The sequence below is a fragment of the Mastacembelus armatus genome, chromosome 6, assembly GCF_900324485.2.
Source record: "Mastacembelus armatus chromosome 6, fMasArm1.2, whole genome shotgun sequence".
Taxonomy (NCBI): Eukaryota; Metazoa; Chordata; class Actinopteri; order Synbranchiformes; family Mastacembelidae; genus Mastacembelus; species Mastacembelus armatus.
Genome location: NC_046638.1, coordinates 24,825,861 through 24,838,833, shown reverse-complemented (window position 1 = coordinate 24,838,833; position 12,973 = coordinate 24,825,861).

Genomic DNA, 12,973 nt, shown 5'->3' with positions numbered 1-12,973 from the left:
CTTTCCTTTCAGCCCCCTATAAACTTTCTTTTTCTGAGTGTGTGTGTGTGTGTGTGTGTGTGTGTGTGAGTGTGTTTGCCCCTGGTTGTATAAGGATAAACCAGCTTAGATGGCTGGTTGATACATGAGCCCAGCCTTCTCATGCCACAGATCAGAAAAGCTTCTCTAATCTGATCTCTGTTCCAACAATTCTCTGCTCGTCCATGAGTTTATGCCCCTAAGTGTGTGTGTATTTCTGTGTGTTTGGGTGAGCAATATGTCTGTGTGTGTGTGGGTATTATCAGATTTATTGCTCCCTCTCTTCGCTGCATAATTACAGTGTGAGGGCTGAATGCATTTTACCATGAAAGAAGCTAACTGACAACAATGAGGCCAACAACAGCTGATGCTGCATATCACCAACTCAATTACTGTACAGCTATCGCTCTGTGTTGACTGCTTTATAACCTAACATTTTCCACCTCCACTTTTCTAAAAGACAGTCTACAGACAAAATTAAGTGTCTGATCTTAATTTTAATGGTGGCCACAGTTGTGATTGATCCTTTTCCCTCAATAAGGAAGTTCTGTAGTTCTGCTAACTGGGTTATCATGAAGAGGTGGAGTTAGGATAACTTGTTGGATCAGTTTATAGCCATGCTAGTCATTGCTTCAGGAAGGCAATGGAGAAACTCTAATAACTTAATCTCTTTATCTCACAGCACAAGACCTACTTTTCTTTTAAAGTACATGTGCAACTATGATTTTACCATTAGTTATTGCTTTAATATCTAATACTAATTATCAAGTGACAAACTGCTTGAGAGAGTTGCAAAACTTGTGCCAGACCAATCATGCGGATCAAGTGATCTGCTGTGGCGATCAATGGAAGAAAAAAAATCAATTGACAAACTGCTGAAGGTGATAGGCACTAAACATGCTTAGCATCAGGATGTTAGTACTGTCATTCACTACCATGCTTTGTTGTGACTCACTAAGTAATGGACACTTGTAGTAAAGTGGGATTTTTAGCTGAAAGTAGCGCGCATGCCACACACATATACATTACACACCCATTCAAATCGCGGACAAGCAATGTACGGTGGTGCATTATATAATAAAAGTGAGTGATTTGGTATCATCATGCATTTGTATCTGAGTAACTGGATAATGATATGACATTAACATCATGGATCATGGGCCATTGCATTTACAAACAGTGATAATATGCATTCTCAATATTTTGATTATGCTACTATTGGGAATCATCTCAACATGATGCATCTCAGGTTACTTTCCTACAAAAAAGAGTAGGTATTTTCTAGAATAATGAAAAAGGCATCTAGTCTTTCTAGGCAAAAAGGCTCTAGTCTTTTTCTGTTTGTATCCTTTTAACAACTTAGCTAATGCAAATTCACTAAAAGCTCCATTCTTTTAAATTCCATCTCCCATGTCTCCCTTACAGTTCCAGTCCAGTTCCAGAGGTAAGACAGGAGGTTGATGTTTAAACTATGAAAATCAATATAGACCAAGGAGCAAGCTTGTAGGGAAATTTCTGTTGATTGCTGCCATTTCTGGTCTAAACATTGGTTTGTCTGTGTGTGTGTGTGAGAGAGATTGTGCATGAAAGAGAATGCATGTGTGTATTCCTCCCCTCTTTGTTGGGCAGGTAGGAGGATGAAAGCTTCTCTCAGATGCAGGCAGCTCAAATTTTTCTGCAGGCAGCTGGCATACCTTTACCACTCTGCTCTGTCATATGACACACGTATAGACAAACACACACTAAGACACACACACACTCACACAGAAACACACCCCTCTGCTTCTCTGAGAATTTGACCTAAAAGCAGACTATTTTCTGTTTTAGCTCTCTCAACTAACAAAGATTTTAATGTGTATTCAGGAACCATACTGAGTCTCATAAAATCTGGATACACGATGAATGTGTGATAAATGGATAGTCGAACCACAAGTAAGATTTGTGCGTGTGGTTAATACTGTACCCCAATATGGTCCATGTTGAGTTTGCTTAAAGAAGTCAAAATCCTACAGGAGGCTGCCTGACATATATAGATAGAGTGCATGATTAAACTTAATGCCTGTTTTTGACCAAGGACATTGCTGATGTCTGTGAAAGATTTACATGAAGTCTCCAAGCTGTCATACTAGCTAGATGTGTATGTCCCTAGTGTGTGTGCCAGTGCTTGTGCAAAAAAAGCAGATCCACTTTGAATGATTTCCAGTGTTCCCCTAAAGTAGCTGGAGTTCCTGGAAATAAACTCCTTAAATGAACTTACCTGAGAGGCCATGTTCAAAATAACAAATAGATGAACTTTGTAATGAACATCACAACAAGGCTGCAAATGTGGCTGCACATATTTTACAAGCACATACTCATCGATGTGTGTGCTGCAAAACATAAAGCTGTATATTTATGGTGCTGACACTAACAGTTTTGCTGTGTCTTACTTTGACAGCATACTTTAATGTTATTGGCAACTCCTGAAGTCAATTTCAACGAAATGTGCCAAATAATATCTCCCAGCAATTTTACACTGCTCTCATGGTGTCCACTGAAATTGAATGTTTGCTTCATTATAACCTCTTGGAAAGTGCCCAAACCCAGCTGACAGCCTCAAGAGCACAGCAGACACTGTGAATGTATCATTGTTTTGTCCCTTCATCTTATTACGGAGAGTATCATGAAGGAACCTAAAATACATGTCAGTACACTTGAATATATCAATTGCATTTTAACTGTCAAGATATTTCTGCATGTTAGAGCCTCTTCATTAGAAAGTAAATAAACTACTGTCAGTTATTCACAACTTGCTTCAGATTAATGAATGCATGCTTTCTCTCTTGTCAGGCAACCACTAACTACACATCATGTCACTTCATGGCATAAGGAAATCAGCTGAGACTCTGAACGTCCTGAAGACACATATACAACACGGTGAAGATATATTCTTGTTTTGTCACAGCAACATTATCATTTATGAATATTCAGTCTGAAGAAACAACATAAGTCAGAAGCATTAAGAAGATGAGAAGTTTTTGGAATTAGCATACAAACACAATTCATTCACAAGCTGTGAAGTAAAATTGTCATAGCTTCTTGCATTTAAAGATTTCCATATTGTGGCCAACTCTCAAACCTAAAATGCAGTAGCTTCTCACAATGCAAACAATTTTCTACCAAGGCCAAGTAGCCTGTTGTTGTTGTTGTTGTTGTTTTTATTTGTGGCTTTGTTGCTGAGACGAAGGTGAAAATATCAATATCACTCTCATATCCATCTAATGTGAAGCTGTTGCCTGCAGCTTGGTGTATATACAAAACCCATCTACCAACACCTCATTATAAACATGTTACATGTTTATTGAATCATTACAACATTAACATGTAAAAATGGCAATTTCGGGTTGTGTGGAATTCATTTGTGAGACTATTTTTTGGCTGGGGTGCACAAGAACAAGGAGTAATAAACTACTTAACTATATCATAAACTATATCATCATAAGGCATTAAATCTCTTACCTGAATAAAGAAGGATAAGTTCAGATGGCAGCTGGTACATGGCAAAATCCCCCCGACACCTATTAAGGAGAGATGTGGCACATACATAAGGTGAGTAAACGACCTGGTTGTCAATACAAGAAAAGGAAAGAGTATCAGTCAATGGAGGAGGCTGACTACTGGCCCTTCTCTCAGGGAGCTATGATGCAGAGTAACATCTGACAGACAACCCCATTTCGCCTTTGACCCTGCTCAAATCGGAAGTCACTGAGCAGGCTGCATGCACACCCCCTCTGTTGCTTTTTTGTTTCTGCCATGGCATCACCCTCACATCCTGTCTTCTTCCCTTCATCTCTCTATCTCCTGCTCCACTCTCCCTATTTATTTCCACCTCGCTTACACCCTGTACAGCCCTCACTCTCCCCTAACAGGCAGGGCTGCTGTGGATGACACGCATCCCACTGGGAGCAACCATGCAGCGTCGATGGACCGCAGCTCACTGAGAGCAGTGATAGCCTACAACCATGCTCGGTGTATGTGTGTCTTCTGTTTTCTTTTCTCTGTGTGTGTGAACGTCTCTGTTGTGTGTCACAGAACCACTGCTGCATCAGTGATGTGAGACACTGTATGGGCATGACTTGTGCTATTTATTTATTTATTTTTTGGAGTAAGAGGTGGGAGATGGGGTATCAGAAGCTTTGTCATTACAGAACAACAGATCCCTTATTAGCCCAGCACACTGGCAGAGGTTTATCATTGCTTTGTGTGTTTCTTGCTCTTTCCATTTACGTCTTTTCTGACTCTCACTTTTTTATTTTTTGGCAATTAAGGCCCAGTAAGTACAGTGCAACTCATTAGTGCTCAGGGAATGTGAACTGTGTGTGTAGACCTTTTCAAAATGTGTGAAAAGTGTGTTACTTTTATTCTTACAACAATTAAGAATGTGTGCATGTGTGTGCAGACATGGTGTCCCAGACTTCTGACAGTCTAACGGGTGCAATGGGCTGTGACCATTAATTATTTACAAAGTGCATTTTAGGAAAGAAAGACTGATGATCCATAAATAGGACAGAAAGACAAAACACAAGAACAAGCCATGATGCACGTCACTCCTTTCTTTTACAGCAAACACGTTAATATGGTATAAAAACGTGCAAAGCGTCATTCACAAACACAAAAATTTACTGAGATTCAAAATCGATTAAATCAATTCTGCTCAAGTGAAAGCTCCTATCGAGTTCAGTGATGTGTAGTGTGTGTGTGGGGGGTGTTGGAGAAATGGGTGTTAAGCGGCGATGACTAACTTGGGTTAAGTCCATGGTTATCACCATTCAACAATAAAAATCAATAATCAGATATTCTGATCTCAAATGACTATTGATGTTTCATTCATACAGCCACATAGAAACCAGTATTCATGCTCCTGTATTGATGAATCAGTTAATTCTGTCACCTACATTAAGCCCTAATGTTAAGGTTATGTTGGAGACATAAAAATTGATTCCTGGAACAGCCTAAATTGAAAAGCTTTAACACACAACCATTGATCTTTGCTTAACAACAAAGCTGCAGTTCTAAGCATGCAATTAACAAGCTGTTATATGGTGCAATAGATAAAGAAGTGCTTTTACAATGAAAATAGGATTAACCCACAAAAGAAGTAATGTACTTCAGGGGCACACAGACTAACCTGTGTTCTTGTGTGCAATGAGTACTCCAAAAGATTCTCCATTAAAAGAGCTTTTAACCTGAGCACCACACAAACACTATGGTGGTAGTTCAGCATTGTGAAGTACTTTACACTGGGGCTGCAACGAATGCTCGAAAAAACTGCTCGGGGCAAATTCTTTGCCTCGGGGATTCGTTTAATTTCTATCACTTGCGTTATCGGACCTGCTCCTGGGGATCATTGTTCCACACGGACCGTAATCACTGTCGTACAACGCATTTTAGTATAAATCTCGGCGGTATGGCAGAGAGCGACATCGTCCGTAAAAGGCAGAAAATGTCCAAAGTTTGGGATCGTTTCAAACTTAAAAAAGATGACAACACGGTGTCATGCGTTTATTGTAAAGTAGAACTGGCGAACAACAATAGCACTTCGTCAATGCTTCAACCTCTGGACAGAAAGCATGAACCAGACAGGCTCACACGATAACGTCATTTCAAGATAACCTGTCGTTTCTGTCATGCATCACACAATAATGTCATTGTTTAAAAACATAAAAGTCGGTTTTATCTGTTTATTCGAATAATAATTCATAATAAGAATACTTATTCTTATTAAGACCTTATGTAATCGGGTCATATATTCCCTTTGTTATAATTACACAAAATCTGTTCTTATTCCCAAATATTTCTATAACTGATTGTCAGGACCTCCTAACCTGCTTTTGTTGATAAAGTTTGAGTTCAAAGCCCCTCCTTATTCATTTCTTCTTCTGTGGTACCCCCCTATAAATTCTGGACGCTCACTTCCCCTTTCTGTACAATTCTCCTGTGGGAGAGGTGGGTGCCATTTTCTCAGTTCAATTAACATCGTAATGTATCCTGTTGTTTCTTATTGTTTTTCATTTATTTTAGATAATCCTCACCATCCTTATGTTTGTTACTACCTGTTGATATGAATGTGTTGGCACATGAGCGCTTATAAAGCTACTTGTAATAGACGAGTGTTGGTAGCTTAAAAGCTACGGTGCTAACTCCCGTCCTGTCTCTTTATATTTATTTGTGGAGGAGCTGGAGCGGGAGAATATTTACATGGAGGGTTTTTTTTTTCTTTTTTTCTTGTCAGGTCTGTCTACGTGTACATTAATTGTATTTCATGTCAAATGTGTAAATGCCCTTTTGTACAATTCTCCTGTGGGAGAGGAGCTGGAGCAGGCAGAATATTTACATGGAGGTTTCTCTGTTTTTTCTTTTTATTGTCAGAAAATAAATGGAGATCGCATCCAAACGTGATCCTAGTGTCACCATGGTCACTTCATCACAACGCAGAAACCCACCGGTCACAGTTATTCAATATGTTCATTATTCCTGTAGCAAGCCCAACTTCAGGTGTTGATATTGCAATTCCAAATCAGTCAGATAAGTACTGAGGCTAGCACATTTGAGTGCTATATCTTGTTTATATTATTGAAATCATTACAATAACAATTGCTGCAAGCTATTTCAGTTTTACCTTTTCATTTACAGAGAGAGAAACGACGTACATTTACACTGAGTCATACTTCCATTTTACAATGGAAGGCTCCAGAAATGGCTTGAAATATGAGGACTGACTGTGAAACTGCTAAAAAACTATAATTTTGATTTAGTTTTAACTTAATTTTTTCATAATTTATTTTCATGTGTCAATAAAAAAAATGCTGCTTATGGTATCTCACATATGAGAATATGCTTTTCTCTGTTATTGCAAATTGAAAATGTTTGGGTTGCACGAAACAATATGAAGACAGCAAGGGCTCTGAGTAATTGTGACTGATATTGTTTTATGTTTTCCCAGCATTTTATAGACCAAGATAAAACAATAATAGTAAGAAATAACTAGGATTATAGTGTACAAATAATTATTAGTGCAAGCCTGGTCAGTTTTCTCTGTCTTCATAGACCATACAGTGGGTTTTTCCTGAGTTCTGGTGGTTTGCAACTCTTCTGACATGGTTGGACTAAAAATGGCTATTCAGTCTAAAAACAGACCAACGATGGGAAATGTGTGAATGCATTCATCAGATCTGCATTTCATCACTGTAAAAGGTAGTGGGCTTGTCAGAGGGAGAATTACTCCTCTATGGATGGTATCTATCAAATTAACTGTCATGTAATGTCCCTGGGAGTCGTCATGGAGCATCAGTCAACCTTGCCATCGCACGTGTTGCTGCATCTTCTTAATTCATGTTCCCACCTTGCCAGTCTATCATCACTGCGTCAATACATGAGGTGCACAAAACATGACTGTGGACAGATAGAGACCAATGCACAGTATGGACCACAGTGTACCACTGACAATTAAATAAATAAATGGAATTGGTTTGGACTGAGTCTCAATACATTTAGGTGGAAATATCATTGGCCTGTTCTGGTTGTTTCAGGTTAGGTGGTCTTGTATGCAAGGCATTTACTGCAGGCATACCCTCACTAATTATTGGAATTTAAATTATTAACTTAATTATTTAAAGTATTAACTTTTAACTTGCAGATTATTCCCACTGTCATTCAACAGTCTGTTCTAGGGGAGTTTAAAGCGCTGTGGTTCATCTGTAAAAGTGAAAGGTGTTATTTGGTATGTGGGAAGATGTTTTTGATTAATTGCAGTACATGTTATAAAGCAAACAAGGCATTCATTTTAATTTGTTGTATGTTTGTGTACATCATAATATTTCTCCATATATATCATTTAGCAGGTCATGACTGAGAAAAAAGCAGAGTCAATTAAACATTTTACCAGAGACAAAGGGTTGTATTAAATTACAAAAGCAATACTTTTGTACTAGTACTTGTTTCTACAGTACTACAGAATGGAGAAGCCAAACACTGGATCTGGACAGAGAATCGTGTTTTGTTTTAAAGGTGTACCTACTAATGTCATCATGACCACATAATGATTTGAACTGAACAGATTACCTTTAAAATGCATGGGAACTATGTCATTTAATGTTAAAAAATCATATTTGTTAATGTGTAGCCCTTGTGTGTGTTATTTCTTCTGATTAATAACATATGTGGTATGCAGCAATGACTTCTTTTTCTTTTGAATGTGAACATCAACTATCAGAAGAGTTTATTCCTATCGGATATTGTTTGTGTCTCGAGTCATGGACCATGTCAGTGGTTAACAAAAAAAAAGTATTTCAATTGCAGTGACTCAAACACTTACTCTTTCCCTAAAACTAATTCTAACCTTAACCCTAAAACTAAGTCTTAACCCTCAGACAGGAGTCTGACAAACTGAGGACAGGCCAGATGTCCAACTTTGCCAAAATGTCCCCGTTCAGATGCAATTATGCTCAAAATGGTCCTCACAGAGATAGAAATGCAAATACATACAGTTAGCTGCCTACATGTAGAGAAATTTACACACACATACAAACACTCAGGGTATGAGGCAGTGAAAGGGCAGTGGGATGTACAGCTGTGATGGAGAGTCTTGGAGAGAGAACAGACTCTTTAATAAATGATGACCTTGAGGAGGGAAGCTGTGTGTGTGTGTGTGTGGTTACACTGTGAGGACCATGCTGACTTTTATACGATGAAAGGACATTTTAGTCAGTCCCCACTTGCTGACATACCTTCAAAGGACTGTCTGAGGGTTAAAACTTGGTTTTGAGTTAGGGTTAAAATTATGGTTGGATTAGGGGTGTCATGGTACGAGGCTGTTGTGTCAACGAGCGTCCTCGTGTAAATGTGTGGCTCAGTGTGCGTTGTGAATGTCGTTGCTGATCAGAGGTGATCTGTGGGAAGCAGTAATTTCTAGACACTTCTTCACACAACGCTTTAGGAAATGTGCAGCAGAGCAATAGTAGTTTTACAAACACTTAAAACTTAAAAGATTCAGGAGTCTTCAAGAGTAGAAGCGCTTAGTTTATGATATTAATCTGAATTTGTTACTGACGTTCAGCAGTGTCATGGCTTAATCACTATCCCATACATGTTGTCTAGGCTAATCTGTTTTTGAGGAAGACCATGAAGATCTGTTGCTACATGTAAAACCCTATGGGCAATGTCAGGCTAGCAGGTATTTTCCAGAGGGTTTAAAGCTAGATTTTGTGTTACCTACCTGTTTTATTAGTGTGTTAGACTTCTCTTGACTCTACTGAGATTTGAGCCCATGTTTCCACCCCGTTGTCTTCAGCTTTGATGAACATAAAACCAGAAAGAGAAAGAATAAACTGAAAGGGTAAAGAAAATCAGTCATTCAGTTTTATAATGTATTTATTGTAACAAGTATAGGGTTTAGTGAATGTATGCTTTGTACTATAATATATATTTTACAGAGTGTGAAATCAGTCATGTTACTGAATTCAGCACCATGGGCAGCAGCATTAAAAAGCTCTCACAGTATCTTCCATGAGTAGTAGAAGACAGGTTAGGCATCACCCAGGCCATGATTTGCTGTGTGTCATTGTGTCCATACAGATTTAATGCACTATCTTGTTTTATCAGATTGATAAAACTACAGCCGATCCTTGAATGGCCACATCACCATATTATAACAATTACAATATGCCATCTCCATCAAGTAAGCCACGAAAAATAAATCTGTTACTTCCAGAAACAGACTCTCCTCAGGTCAAGATATGTAAACTGAAGCACTTTATGTAGAAATGCAAAATATATTTTGGTAAGGTCTTCTCATACCACTGATTTACCATTAAGTACTCCACCCAAAACCTTTTGAAATATCAAATACTCTCCCCATGAACGCATACAAGGTTTCTGTTAACGGTTTATAGTTTTCTCCGTCATGGATTATGGTTCCTGTAGTTGGCTGGAATCTGTTTGTTAAAATCAATTATAAAAGTGGAAATTCAGTAAATGCTTAAAATCACTTCCTGCCTGTCCAGCTCATGAGCAGGTGTGTGTCAGACATTTCTATGGTTAGGGTTAGGTTAGGACAGGGTTAGCATAATACTTTTCCTCACTTTGAGATCAGGTCAGTGTTGGAATTCACGGCCATTGGCATTAATCTTTGCTGTCTATACCTGCCACTGTGTGCAATGAAAGAAAAAGCAACTTTTTATAGCTACTTTTCAAGCTTGCGTGTGTTTTATACTCAAAAGATAGATTTTGCACACAGTATCACTTGATTGATTTCCATCCAGTGAGCTGCCTTCCGCAGAAACATCTGGCCTTTACACAGACATTTACTTTATTTTTTACTTTTTGTATCTTATCTCTGTGTGAAGTCAAATAGACATCACTGAGCGTTTCTTGCTGATGTTAAAGCAGATCAGCAGGTTCATTTTAAACAAAACAAAGTTAAAGTTGTCTGATTTATCACATTGCTAAACAGAATTAAACATAAAATCACAGCAAACTGTCAGAAAAACCCTTAAACGCATCAAAAACGCATCAGTAGTGCCTGTACACTCAAAATCCATGTCACAACATTCACATATCCCCACATAACTCTTCTGTCAATTCATGTCTAGTAAAACTACAGGACATCACTTTCTTTCTCTAGACAGTGTGTTAGTACACTGAGGTTCTGTGCTGCATGCAGAGCAGAGAAAGGTGCTGTGTATTATTTCAAGATAAGGCCATGTGCACACACACACAGACATACACACAGAGATGCACAAACACAACTCATGTATGCACATGTATTTACCAGCACAGAAATACTGAAACTCAAGGCCGAATCCATTCACTGAGGGACAGTGGTGTTTTTACTCGCGCATACAGATACACATTCTCCTAGCCATACATACACATGCAAATACATCTGTGAAGAAGCATGTAAGCATGTCCTTAGGGTTTTACAAGGCCACCAAATGCACAGCCACACTTCTCAAGCCCTCTGCAGCTGATCCTCCAGTGCACACAAACACACCTTCACTGATGTCCAAACTCTACATATTGTAACTGTAAATGAACCGATGTATGAAATTACGCTTAAATGTGTAATTGTGCAACAAGTTACATCCACACTTGAGCACAAATACATGCATTCTGCATTTTTCACATAATAAACATATCACATATCACTAAATATACAAATATTTAGAATCATAAAATATATATCCAATATTACTCTGTGAATGTGTCATTGTCACACACAGACACACATGCATGTAAACACACCACATGCTGATCTACTACAGAAAAAAGCCATGCATATTTTACATTTATTAAATGATTTCATTCCCTACAGCCACAATATGTATTTTTAGTGTCTACTCTCAGACATTAAAGTTTCTCAACTATCTGGAGTACAGGTATGTCAAAGGTTTGTTCTTTCACTCCTCTCTGATAGGGCACATAAAGAAAAAGACCTTATTCAAAATGTTCATTGTTATTCCTGTAGCAAGCCCATCTTCAGGTGTTGATATTGCAATTCCAAATCAGTCAGAGATAAGTACTGAGGCTAGCACATTTGGGTGCTATATCTTGTTTATATTATTGCAATCATTGCAATAACAATTGCTGCAAGCTATTTCAGTTTTACCTTTTCATTTACAGAGAGAGAAACGACGTACATTAACACTAACCCAAAGTTCCCATATGTATTGGCTAGGAAATAAGTGAACATTATGTAGAAAAGGAAAGGTCGCTGTGTGCTCACTGCTGGGTGTTAAAAAGACACACCTGCTCTGCAGGAATACACATCACGGGCCTTCAAAATGTTTACAATGTTGAGATATATTCATCTTTAACTAAGTCCGAGTTGTATTACACCTGAAGGCTCGACTGTCAGTGAAAAATGCCCAACCGCAAACGCATCAGCAAGACTCTGTGTCTAAAGTCTGTACGTGATGGACATATCGATCTTGCTGTATCAGTGGTATAGGACATGCCCCCGTGGTGTTTAGCGGTTGTTTAGAGGCGCACGGAAAGTCATTTCGCTGGTAAACAGTGACCGGATGATTAGAAGAGCCACCTGTACGCCTGTTTCCAGAGATGCACTACCCGCCCATTTTTCCCCAGGAAGCCTAAAGCCTTACAGTGGTTCGCTCTGTCGAAACCCAAATAAGTTCTCCACTCATCGTTAAAATACGCAACTGCAGATGTCCTACTCTTTATTTCACCTTCTGTAGGTTATCTTTATCATGCATCTACTGCACAGATAAGCAGGCAGTGTTTTTTTCTTTACCACATCCCCGCGATCAGTAGGAGCATCTGATAAAAAATAATATATAGGAGTCACGGTTATGCAGCACAACAGGGTGTTTAAATCCTGCGCAAAGTTCAAGGCAAATTGCTCCTTACTGTAGGATTGGCTGACGCGCTCGAACGGTCCCAGACTGACAATTGTTCACTGCACCCTGTCGCCTAACCCGTCATGTAAGCCTGCAACATATTTGCTCACCAGTGTCATCATGTAATATTAAATTTGACCTACCTTGGCGTCTTGCATCCTTCAAAGGCTGCGCACAAATCTTTAGCTGCTGGAAGTTTGACTTAGTCTACTCCTGTTCCCTCGGAGGAGTCGCACTGAGAGGAGAGGATGGGCGCCACTGCTTTGCGCGCCAGCGCCGTGAGTGTGTGCGTGTTTGCGCGCGCGCGCGTGTGGGGATTGAGAGAGAGAGAGAGATAGAGAGAGACGCGGATAGCTGTAGCCCCGTGCCAAAGGATGCTTCAGTCTCCTAGCAACAACAATCGATCTGGCAAAGAGACATTTTTATTGGGTAAAAACAAAACTTCACCCCCCCCAACACGTTTACCAGAACAACAACTGAGTGAAGAGAGACATGCTATGCTTCCAGATGAATGTTTTACATGTGTTTACATGTGTTACATGTGCAGAATGACGTACAGA